Source organism: Odontesthes bonariensis, chromosome 3 (assembly GCF_027942865.1).
Source record: "Odontesthes bonariensis isolate fOdoBon6 chromosome 3, fOdoBon6.hap1, whole genome shotgun sequence".
Lineage (NCBI taxonomy): Eukaryota > Metazoa > Chordata > Actinopteri > Atheriniformes > Atherinopsidae > Odontesthes > Odontesthes bonariensis.
The window spans coordinates 19,560,488-19,572,299 of record NC_134508.1 but is presented as its reverse complement, the minus strand read 5'-3'; positions in this window follow the sequence as shown (position 1 = coordinate 19,572,299).

Genomic DNA, 11,812 nt, shown 5'->3' with positions numbered 1-11,812 from the left:
ATACAGTTCACAGAAGACTGTTGCTTTTAGAAAAAAAAATACTGGTTCCCTGGTTAGGTGCTTTAAAGGGATAGTTCGCCACTTTTGACATGAAGCTGTATGACATCCCATACTAGCAATATCGTTTATGAACATTGACTTACCCCTACTGCGTCCTGTCAGCCGAGTTCTGGCCTCGTTTTGGTGTTGACGAAGGTAGTCCGGCTAGTAGTTGGGGCCACAAAAATAAAGCGTTTTGCTTCTCAAAACAATATGTGTTCAAAAGAGTAATACATTTGCATAACAAAATCATGGTCCAGGAAAAAGTCAGACCTCACAATCGCTTGGCGCTATTTTCTCTCCCTTCGTATCACTGCGTGTTGTGTAGACCGTGCAGATCGAAGTGCAGACCGAGCAGTAAACACCGTGAAACAGGCGCGGCAAAAGCGCCAAGCGATTGTGAGGTCTGACTTTACTTTTACTCTTTTGAACGCATATTGTTTTGAGAAGACAGACACCTGTCTGTGAGATCTTCAGCTCACACCTCTGGAGAATTTTGACGGAGATGGAGAATTGGAGAATTGCTGACCCGAACTGAGGATATTGTCGGGCTATGGAAGAAGCACTTTGAGGATCCCCTCAATCCAGCCAGCATGTTCTTCATTGAGGAGGCAGACTCTCAAGACTTGGGGGAAGACTCATCCATCACCTTGGCAGAGGTGGCTGAGGTAGTTAAAAAAAAGTGGTAAAGTGCGAGGATGGACCAGATTCCCCCCCGAGATATTTAAAGCTCTGGACATTGTGGAGCTGTCGTAGTTGACACACCTCATCAATGTCCCATAGAGGTCTGGGACGCCTGTGGAGTGGCAGACCAGGGTGGTGGTTCCCATTTTTTCAAAAGTGGACCGAAGACTGTGTTCCAGTTGCAGGGGGATCACACTATTCAGCCTTCCAGGGAAATTTTACTCCAGGATGTTGGAGAGGAAGCTCATACCGATCATTGAACCTCAGATTCAGGAAGAGCAGTGGAGCAGTCGCTTTTTATACAGGGTTATTTGATCCCTGTATAACCAAACCAAGAGCTGTGTCTACATTCTTGGCACAAAGTCAATCTTGTTTACAATTCATGTTTGACTCCACCAGTTCTGCTCCTTGTCCACCAACCCTCTTTCAGATTTTCATGGACAGGATTTCAAGATGTATAGAGAAGATGTATGAGAAGGGGGTGTCTGGTTTTGGAACCGCACGGTTGCATTTCTGCTTTTTGCAGATGATATGGTTCTATTGGTTTCTTCAATCCATGACCTTCAGTGCGCACTAGAGCTAGAGTGGTTTGCAGCTGAGTGTAGTGGCCAGGATGAAAGTCAGCTCTTCCAAGTCCGAGGCCATGGTTCTCAACTGGAGAGGTGGAGTGCTCCCTTCGGGTCAGGGATGAGTCCCTGTCTCAGGCAGTTTAAGCATCTGGGGATCTTGTTCATGAGTGATGGTAGGTTGGAGTGAGAAATGGACAAATGGATTGGGGCTTTGACAGCAGTAATAAGGGCACTGCACTGGGCCATTGTGATGAAGAGGGAGCTGAGCCAGAAGGTGAAGCTTTCACTGGTCCATCTTTGTTCCAACCTTCACCTATGATCACGAGATCTGTGTAGTGACCAAAAGATTGCAGTCGCGGCTCCGCCTTAGATATAGAGTGAGGAGCTTGACCATCCAGAGAAAGCTTGTAGTGGAGATGCTGCTCCTCCATATGGAAAAGGAGTCAGCTGAGGTGGTTCGGGCATCTGGGTGCCTCCTGGGCTTCCTTTTGGAAGTTTTTTGGGCACGTCTGGGAGGAGGCCCCAGGGCTGACCCAGAACTCACTGGAGGGATTATATAGCTCACAATGCATAAAAAATAGATCATAAATGTACCTGTTTTGATGTTTATTTTGATTGATTGATTGATTGATTGATTGATTGATTGATTGATTGATTGATTGATTGATTGATTGATTGATTGATTGATTGATTGATTGATTGATTATTATTTATGATACATTTCATTATAACAACTCTGAAAACAATTCACATCCATTACAGTTTTTCTCAGTCGCTTTTGGACAATTCTCAGATCAGAGTTGCAATTCTCAAAAATACGTGTTCAATTGTCACATCATTGTGTCACTTGTGCACATCAAACAAGCAGTTTCTCATTTCTTTCAGCAAGTTGCCAATGCCAATTGCCATCCATGCACATGATTATGTACAATTCTCTGCTGTTTCCTACATTATCAATTGCTTTTGTCATGTTGATCAAAATGTATTGTACAGGTCTCTGTTGAATAGTCTCACCCCCCACAACATTAAGGCATTAGTTCATCGTATAGGTCTTTACATGCAAAATGGTTGAACAAGTTGTCATAATATGTCAAGCATATTTCTATACATTTCCATTAGACTTTTGTTCAAAATCTGTCCTGAATTGGTAAATTGCTCCAAGGTGAATGTTGACTTTCTCTAACGACCAATCAACTGACAAATATATATATAGCTGGAGCACAACACAATGTTTCAATGTCTGACAATGGAAGGAATTAGACGGGGCCAACAGCCACAGAGAAGAGGAAGAGGAGTGAGGTTGCGTGGCGGAGGAGTTGGAAGGCAGAACAGAGGAAGAGGCAGAAGAGGCCGAGGACATATGCGCGTTCCAGATGAGATCAGAGCCACCCTTGTGGACCATGTTCTCAATCATGGGCTTACAATGGCAGAGGCAGCCAAATGTTGGCAGAACAACTGTGTCCTCAATCGTTCAGACTTTTCGTCGAGAACAGGTATGTAATCCAACAATAGGCACTGTTCTGTAATGCTTCATACAATGTAACAGTATTCCGCATTACAATATAAGTAAGTATACTTCATACAGTGACATTTTATCTTACTCAATTTTGTGTTTTGCATTGCTATATTGTTTCCACATAGGACTGCAAGACAACTTCACAGGGGTGGCAGAGGGCCCCTTTTCACACCTGAACAGGAGGAGGCCATTTGCACCATGGTTATAGAGAACAATGCCATAAGACTTAGGGAGATACAGAGTGCCATTATAGAGGACAACAACATCTTTGCAAACATCCAAACAGTCAGCATCTCAACAATTAACAGGGTACTGAAAAGACACCAAATGCATATGAAACAGCTGTACACTGTTCCCTTTGAAAGAGTGAAGGAGCTGCGCTACCATTATGTACAGGTAAAACATGTATGAGCATACAATAGCCGTACTTCACAGTAAACAGTACAACATTGCATAGTGATATACAGTACAGTAAGTGTGACCTTTACACATTTGCTATGGCTGTAGAAAAGAAGATGCAATATGTGCTGTATACATTTGATGTAACCTTATCAAAATGAAAATGCATGTAACTCATAAACAGTGATGCCAGTAACGCGTTAATTAGTAACGCGTTACTGTAGTCGGACTACTTTTTTCAGTAACGAGTAGTCTAACGCAACTACTATTTCAAAACTAGTAGTCAGATTGAAGTTACTTATCTAGAACATCGTGCGTTACTATTTCTGCATTTCAGGGGAACATATATTTGACTTTTGTCAACATATATTCACGATTATTACAACCATACATTTGTATTGAAATAATTTGGGATAATTTTGTTTTCTTATGAGTTATATCAGTGTCCGCGACGGGAGCGGGGTTCGCCTGAAGTCACTCGTTATTTTACATGATCTGTCCCACTAAAATGTTAAACACCAGCGATATCATTTGTTACATTTTACTCACTTTCCCTAATCATTTTAAATAAATACACCAATCTAAACCACAGTTTTCATCAGTGCCTGTCACAGACGATAGTTGATAGGTTTAGCTATTCGTGCTAACTTTATAACATATAGCCTACGTTTCAGGCAGTGCTATGGAGAGGGCTAGCTAGCTGTTTATCTTACCTGGTCGCAATTGATGACTCAAAGATGACTTGTTAACGTCTTTGTACTGTATTACATCTTCTACGATATCTGAATGAGTGTACGGGTGTTTATCTATGTATACTTCGTCAGTTGTAGCTTTGGGTAATCCAGTAACAGCTGCAGTTGTAGGCGACTAGCATACAAACATTTCTGCAAAGCGACGGGTCTGACGATCAATCAGGTTTGTTTAAACTTTTATTGGTCAACGAGTAGATACAGCAAGATAAACGTGACATTTTTCGTTCAAAAACTTGACTGTCATACTGGCTTGGGCCCATAATTATCAGCAGGTTACGTGTTATGACCGTCCGTTTGTCTGCATCGCTGCGAGTGAATGACTGATGTTTTGTAAAACCACTCCTTGCTGCTCTGATGCGGGACAACTACATGTTCAATATAACTTAAGTGTTACAGTAATTCATATGGATAGATGCAAGAATGTCTAATGTATTTAGTTTTTTTTAAAGAAGTGTTTATGTTAAATTGAGTCAAGAAACGCTACTTTATTTTTTATAAGAAGTATTTAAGTTAGATTTAATGAAGTCAAAAAAGCATTTAATTTGTAATAAGTATTTCAGTTAAATGAAGTGAAAAAAGAGTATTTTGATTTTTTTTTTATACTGTTTTTGTTTCATAAAACCACTTCTTGCTGCTCTAATGTTAGAGGTTCAAGGGATGTTCAATATAGGTATTATGTATTACTTTTTTTCGTAAGAGGTTTTTTATATTTTAAGTAAAGTCAAGAAAGACTGTCTTATTTTTTTTTATTTAAAAACATGTAAGCCTATTTCAAGAAAAAGTTTGCAAATGCCAGTGTCATTTTTGATGTTCCGGTTAAAATACATGTCAATAAAGTGAGTATTGGCAGAACTGGTAGTCATTTTCATGTTATAGAGGCGGGGGATCAGCCTCGGCTGAAAGTAACTAAAAGTAATCTAACTTAGTTACTTTTGAAAGCAAGTAGTCAGTAACTTAACTAAGTTACTTTTTAAAGAAGTAGTCAGTAGTCAGTAGTCGGATTACTGTTTCAAAGTAACTATGGCAACACTGCTCATAAAACTAATTTTTTGTATTCTGGATATAGCGCATAATGGAACTGGAAGCAAGCGAGCCACCGCACAGCTTCATCTACATGGATGAGGCTGGCTTCAACCTCACAAAACGCAGAAGGCGTGGGCGAAATATCATCGGGCACAGAGCAACAGTTGATGTGCCAGGCCAACGGGGCGGGAACATAACAATGGATGCTGCCATCTCAGAAAATGGTGTGCTAACGCATATTCCCCTTATTGGTCCATATAACACAGAGCGTCTAGTCACCTTTTTAGACGATCTTTACAGGGATCTCATCCCTGAACATGAGAGGTCAGATTGGAGATGACTTGCCAAAGCATGTGGTAATTTGTGACAATGTCAGCTTCCATCGCTCAAACATCGTCAGGCAATGGTTTGCAGCTCACAATAGGATGCTGATGGAGTTCCTCCCACCCTACTCCCCATTCCTTAACCCCATTGAAGAGTTTTTCTCTGCGTGGCGTTGGAAAGTGTATGATCGCCAGCCACATACACAAATTACCCTTCTGGCTGCCATGGCTGCAGCGTGTGAGGACATCACAGCAGATGCCTGGAGGCTGGATAAGACACTCAAGAAGATTCTTTCCACGCTGCATCGCAAGACATAATATTCAATGTGACGTGGATGAGAATGTGGCCCAACAGACAGGAACGTCAACAGGTCTAGGAGGACTGTCTGCACTGTAATTCCTACAGCACTGTATGTACAGTTTTCCCTTACTAGATTGTAGGTTCACATTTCTACTTTTTCTTTGTGCTATGCAGTGCTGTCTTTTCTTTTTTGTACAAATTACAAACAGTAAAAGGGTAATTGTGAATCTTGTCTCTTGTAATCAATCTCACACATACACTAAGGTGTAAATTACAATAATTGTCGTCAAAACTTAGCCATAGTTTACATCAGAACATCCCTCCAGAGTACACTGTTATATTGACAACATGACTAAGCAATTTGACTGTCTTATCCGTACACAAGGACTTGACATTCTGATGGCACTGACATGTTCATTGACACAGATATTTAGTTTTGAGAGATGAACTAAGGATTTTGAGCAAGAGTGGCTTTTGCAGGTCATCCATGGTGTTTTGCTATTTGTCCAAATAGTTTTGAGAAATGGCGTACTGTTTTGCAAATGGCGAGGATGATTTGAGAATTGTACCAAAGCGACTGAGAAACTGTAATGATAAGCTCAATGATTTCTTTGCAAATGTGAGCTAATTCTATATATCATACACCAAGCATAAAGCTCAATTTGTGCCATTCACAAAGAATATGAATAATTTGTTGAAATATACACTAAAAAGGTTTCCATACAATACAGTGTACTTTATGAGACAAAAGCACAGAAATCCAGAAGTAGCCACTCTGGGCAGCACTCCTAAAAATGCTATTTCTTCACCAACACATTGCTTGGCATGACATAGATGAATGGTTCTGTATGGATGTTCTAATGGTTTGTAGTTGTCATAAAGTTAGTAATTTGTGATTTTCAACCATCTATCCATTTTCAATACTAGCCTATGCCAGCTGCCACTGGGTAAGAGTTGGAGTGTACCTTAGACAGGTCAGCAGTCCATTACGGGGCTACACAGAGACAAATGGGACAAACACACTTACAATCACTCCAAGGGTCAATTCAGAATCATAATAATCATAATAATACATGGTGGTGGAAGGAAGCCAGAGAACCTGGAGAGATGTACGCACAGAGAGAACATGAAAACTCCACACAGAAAGCCCCCAGATGGGATTTGAACCAGGAACATTCTTGCTGTGAGACAGTAGCGCTAACTATCACACCAGTGATTTGTTTAATATCAATAATAACCCACCAGCAGGTTCTGTTTTGTGTCCTGTTTAACAATCCAGTAGTAAACAGCTAGCTTTACTTTTGTCTGCCAAAAAAACATGAGCAATCATCAGGAAACATCACTAACGTTCTAGCAGCTCAGTTCTCCAATGGATCTCACAACTCCACAAACTAATTTATTTTCGATTGCGAATATTCCTGCTCAACCTTATCCTTTTCTGATCTCTGAAAATAAATGTATTAACATATATATGTATATACTTTTTAAAAATGTATTTTGATTGAATCCATTTTTAGAAATTAAGTACACATATTCAAAAGAAAAACTGCATTCAGAGCAGTGCTCATGTAAAGTCTTATTTAAAAAATGTAGCACTGCGTTAGTTCTGGCAGACCACGTTAGTCAACGCGCCCTTTGCCTATTGGCTGACCCGGACCCAACCCTTAAGGCTGTCCACAACCAGCTGCGCTCAATGGGTAATCAGCTGCTGCTCGCAATTGGATGCTGGCATTTGGGGCACTTCATTTAAACTTGGTTGCTGTCACTGCTTTTTTTTTTGCTTTTTGCTTGCACCCACCACCTCCCCTGCTCCACCGACTTCTCATTGCCAAACAATGTCATACTGTTGTTCATTGTTGCTTGCTCTGTTCTAGGGGGTTTGTTGCCTTTACAGCAAATGGAAGGCACTCCACCTGAGGATGCTGCTGTTCCCTGTCTTGGCTTCCATGGAGCTCATGGGAAAGTCGGGAACTTCCTCCGAACAGAGCCATACCGCCAAACATAATTGTATGCATTCAGAATAAGCTTCTGAAATTCAACTCTGTTTCTCATCTCGTTTTGACGAGAGTGGTTCTGACAGAACTAAACTTAATCATATTTCAACTACTGATTTTATTATTGTTCTTATTTCTTTCTTTTTTTGTTTAAAATTTAAATCTTGCATTTTATTTCTACTGTTTTAATGTATCTGTAAAGCACTTTGAATCACCTTGTTGTTGAATTGTGCTATACAAATAAACTTGCCTTATTTTTTGCAACCCCAACAAATTACTTTACAGATGGAAGTATTCTCTGCATTGAGCATGTCACTCACTTTTGACAGGAAGGTGATAAAACAAATGGGATGTAGAGGCCAGAATAACAAGAAATTTTTGTTGATCCGGTTCCCTTCATGCAAGCATTCAGTTCACATACCACCATTGGCAGCAGCCTCTCAAACGTCACGATTCTGTCAACACTATGTTGTATAATTAATTAATCTCTGATGCATAAGATTTTTCCCAACCATGTGTCTTTCTGGTCTTCTTGATGCTGAGCAGACCCATAGTTATACGGCTGCAGTCAGTCTTCTGCATGTGCCTTCATCCTTTAGATGTCTCTGGTGTCAAAACTCCTGTATGGATACATATTTCTTTTAATTAAAGTTAACTTAGCTTGATAGCATTCTCTTCTGTGCAAATGCTGTTGTTTTTTAAAGGTGTGAAAACCATTGTTACCAAAAACAGTTAGACATGTTGTTTTAGTAGATATGTAGACATAAACATATTATTGATAAAATGACTATGTCATATTCTATGACTTTGTAAGGTCAGTCCTTGCACTTAAAATTTAAAAAATAAATGATAAAGAGTTTTATCTCATTATTCCTGCAAACACATCCTAAAGTGTGCCATTGTATGTAGACATTGTTGGAACAGGTCTGGACTACAGACAGGCCAGTCCTGTATCTGTACCCTCTTCTTTGTCAGCCATGCTTTTGTTATATGTGCAGAATGTGGTTTTGCACTGTCAAGTTGAAAAAGTGATGGACATCTGTGGAGGGCAGTGTGTTCTACTCTAAAATCTCAATGTACTTATCAGCATCAATGTTGCCATCACAGAAGTGTAAAGTATCTTTTCCAAGGGCTACAAATACAACCCCGTACATCACAGAGTTTGGTTTAGGACTTGTTGCCGATGAAAGCCTGGATGATCCTGTTGGTCTTTGGTCGGGAGCACATACCGCTTCTTTCTTCTTAAAAAAGTTCTGGAATACTGATTCGTCTGACCAAAAAGCACATTTCCTCTGTGTGACGGTCCATCCCATTTGCCTCAGAGCCCAAAGAAGTTAACCCTTCCTCTAAACAAAGGAAACAAAGTTTCAAGTGACATTTCTGTGTTGTAGTGTCTGTCAGAATAATCCCTTGTCCATGTGTACATATCAGTTCAACGTTAGCCTTCAACCCTTGCCTATTCACACTGATAGTCCTTTAGATTCCTGGAATAACTTAATTGATTTTGTTCTGTAGAAATAGAAATGTAAGAGTCTACACCAAATTTTCCATTATTATTACAGCTTTTGACAGCTCGAACATCTTCTGCCCATCTTTGCTCTTCTAACACTCAACCTTTCATATATTCTCCTTTTTTTACCAAATAATTATAATCATGTTTACATCTACTATTTGAAATTGTCACTGTCTAAACTTCTTCTGAAAGATGTTGCAGGCCTGAAATGCAGGAACAGATGTATTCTATATTAAGAAATTAAATGAGGTCATTAAGTCAAAACATGAACTGTTTTGGGGTCCAAACTGTTTGCAATGAAAATAAAGTTCAAACTAAATGTAAGAATCACTGAATTTTTTTTTTTTTTTTTTTTTGAAATGGTATTTTGTCATCTGAACTAATTGATCTAATTTTCTATTAAGTTAGCATGAGAAGATACTTACCATGTGGTTTCTGACGAATATTTCAAGTGCAATGATAAATAAAACAGAACCCTTTATAAAGCATTGTCCTGTTTAATATTTCTTGCAACACTAGTGCTTTTATTTATGGCTGTTATGCATATTTCAAAGAGGAAGATTTGGAAAGTTTTTGTTATTTCTTTGTTATGTTGTCCAATAAAATTGTGGAATTGGTGAATATTTTGATTGATTCTATTTATAAACTTTGTGATCTTGAAAAGCACACTCACATACATACTTACATAAGCCATTGATGGCATCCTACTTCTTGGAAAACAGTAACAGGCAGCAGAGGTGGCAGGAAACAGAATCACTGTGAGGCTAATTGGTGAAAAGGAGCGTTCGGAGGACAAAGGTTTAGTGTTGGGGTTCGGCTTGCCATTATTTGGATTTCATATAAGATCCTGCCTGACCCAATTAATATGCCACCTGATAGGAGGGCCTCTCATCAACCTAATTTAGAGAATCAATAGGGGACAAATGAGAGTGAGAACGAAGCTCTTTACGCATGCAAACAGACAAAGACCACCCAGTAAAAGCTTAAGGAGCCTGATGCCAGCAATGACATAAACCTTTTGACAAATTTCCACTCGACATAAACAAACATTCACGCAGTCCTCTGCCCCTGAAGTGCATCAATGGGCCATACACGTCATCAGTCATACCTGCCCAACATAGACAAGGGAGGACATTGATGGATGTTTTTTTCATTGTTTTGGCACACAGGGAGCAGTTGTACAAGCTGGACATGAAGTGGTAGAGGCTGAATGCTTCGCCCACAGCCTCGAGACCACTAACATGATGAACTCTGACCCGGCTTCAGTGAATGAACTATCCATGGAGGTACTTGTGGGGAAAAAAAGAAAGTACAGTACAATGGGAATATTGAACATCTTACAAAGCACTCAAGAAAGGCTGATGGGGGCTGGGAGGATTGAGCAGGAGCTTTATGGCAATTATAGCCATAAAGTTTAGAAAGAAGGTGAATTGGGGGCAGCACCCAATAGCTTAAATTGCTGGACACAGTCATCAGTAACACCTTTTTGTCTGGCTCGGTGACTGTTTAGAGTGGGGAAACTGTGCAGGAAAGATAAAACAGTCTTATGAGACTAAAGAAGCTTACATGACAATGAAATAAACTAACAATGAGAAATGCACTTTGAAATGATTAGATCATCATTTCTGCGGTGAAGCATACATTTGAAACAAACTGTTTCAAAGTTTGTTGCATTTGTCTTTTTTCAGTACACATAAAGCTGTTTTTGCTGCAGCTAAAGCTCTGAAACAGACTTCACATTGAACTAATATCATGGACTTCTCCTATATTTGAATGTTTTTGATAAACCGACTCGTCATCTTCCCATCTCGATGCGGGGAATCACGTCTTAAAATATTGTTGTAAAATCAATACTTTCATACTGTATCAGTGGCATCTTTAAGACCAAGAATACTGTCAATCATAATGATACAGTATATTTATCAAAGTTATAACATATAACAGGTGTAATTGTGTATACTATTTCAGCAATTTGCTTACTAGTTTTTAGCAGACAAAATAACTTGGTATACAAAATATATTTAGTCTCTCCTCTTAAGAAAGATTTATAAGATTTATAAAAAGAGTATGTCTCAAATGTGAACCGAACATTTGTATACATTTGCATTTTTCTCTGTGCAACTTGCAGTCATTAAATCCCAATTCACTGCAGAGGTTCAGTGTCCTCTCTCCTGAATGACAGCTGTCACTCTTTTGTGGTCTCAGCACACCATCTGCTTCAGAGCTGACAATTGCTGGCTCCGCTATAGATGGCATGAGTTGCAGCCTTGCTGGGGCATGTTTCTGTACTGTCCCACAGACCTGAGAGTATACCTGCTCACAAGATAACCACCCCTACCCTGAGGGATTTCCTTTCTAACTATGAGGCCCAACTAGGAAGGAACAAAGGTCTAAATTATAGTCAAGTCTGAGCATCAGCTTGGTGTTTGATAATCCTCGGTACACTGTGGGCTTTTCATTGTCACTACTGCAACACCTTTAACCACAGTCTACTCAAATATACAAAATAGCGTTTGTAAATGCTGGGTAAAGAAGTTTGTTTTAGAATATAGTGATTTTTAGTTGTTGATCTGTCTTAGATTGATTTGAAAATAACAAAAAACAAATAATACGTTACAAATGAGCATTTCCACAAAGACAATAAGTTAAAACAATGTGTTTTGGGGGGAAAACAAATAAAGTTTTTGTTCTTCTGTAAG